We start from the raw sequence: 1,698 nt of genomic DNA on the forward strand, positions 1-1,698 counted from the left end.
CGAGCGATCCTCCCGGAGCCGGCGCGGGCGGGAAACGCGGGCGCGGGCCCCGGGGCGCAGCACAGCCGGGTCGCGGAGCCCCGCACCAGCGGCTGACGCACGGCCGAGGGTGGGCGGGGACCCCGACCCGACCTGCCCCGCACCGCGGGAAGAGCCAGGCGGACTCCGGGGACGAAAATAACAAATGCCACGGGGCCCCGGGACGGGGATGCCCTTCCAGCACTTCCAGCCCTTGCCCGTGTGTAACCGCCCCCGGCACCACGGGGTCCCAGGATCAGCTAGGCTACCCGGGAGACTGAGCCGCACCAGCACCGGTCTTTGCGTTTCTCGTGAACTCATTGAGACGTTTGGATCGTACTGCTTGCCCACCAGGAGCCGAAACTACAATATACTATCATTTATAGGATCCCAGTGGCCACACCTTAGGTCTATATTGGCAGTAAGGGCTGAAGGTGGAGCTCCATGGTAACAGGTCTTGCCTTCCAAGTGCAAGGCCTTGAGTTGGGTTCCGCCTCCTCAGAAAAAAGGGAATTAGCAAAAATTATCGCTCTAAGTTGTTACTATCTTGTTTTACACCAGTCTGCATCTTCCAAGTACTGCTTTGGAAAGTAAATCTACCTCCGGAATGTTGGGTTTACAGGCCTGGGCCACAGTGCACACAGGGCCTAAAAGGTACCATTTTTCAAGTATAGGTATTGAAACAAAGTTAATCAGCCTGTTAACTGGTCCACAAGGAAACTAGTTTTGAAACATGTAGTCTTTAAAAAATACTGCAGCTGGAGCAGGAGAGATGGCTCCGCGGTTAAGAGCACTGACTGTTCTTGCAGAGGACCCGGGTTCGATCCCAGCATCCAAAAGGCGGCTATGAACCATCCTTAACTCCAGTTCCAGGGGAATCCAAAGCCCTCTTCTGACCTCTGCAGCATTGCACGACACGGGTGCACTCACATACATGCAGGCAACACACTCATACACATAAAATAAAAATAATAGAGAACCTCAGCCAAAAAAGAGAATGATACACCCTGTTCTGGGAGAAAGGATTCGCAAATCATGTATCTTATAGAGGTTTTGTATCCAGAATGTTATTAAAGCACTCTTGGAACTCAATAAAGAAGACTAATAAGCCAATTACAAGTGGCTGAAAGAATACACATTTTGCCAAAGAAGATATTTAGATGATTACAAGTGATGTTCAGCATCGTTAGCCACTTAGGAAAATGCAAATTAAAACCACAAAAGCAAAGCTCTTTACACCCACTACAATGGCTGCAATTAAAAAAATACAGACTCAGACAGGAAGGGCTGGTGAGGAGGTGAGCAAATTAGAGCCCTCATGTATTACGTACAGAACTCTAAAATAGTGCAACCACTTTGGAAAAGTTTGCCAGGTTACAAAGTTATTCATGAAAACACCATATGACCGGCAATTCCACGCCTCCGTATTTACCTAAGAGAACTGAAAAAAAAAAAAAAGATTCATCCACTTTGTACACAAATATTTAAGGCAGATTACAATGGTCAAAAGATGGGAACAATCTAGATGCTCATGAACTTCTGAATGGGTCAAAAAGTGTTATATATCTCTACTTTGGACATAACGAGGACTGAAGTACTCCTAAGAGATACAGCATGGAGGTGCTCTCAAACTGTTAGCAGTGGTTGTGCTGTCTGGAATCCCAGCACGAGGTGATGGAG

Source organism: Nannospalax galili, unplaced genomic scaffold (genome assembly GCF_000622305.1).
Source record: "Nannospalax galili isolate Female #2095 unplaced genomic scaffold, S.galili_v1.0 scaffold147, whole genome shotgun sequence".
NCBI lineage: Eukaryota > Metazoa > Chordata > Mammalia > Rodentia > Spalacidae > Nannospalax > Nannospalax galili.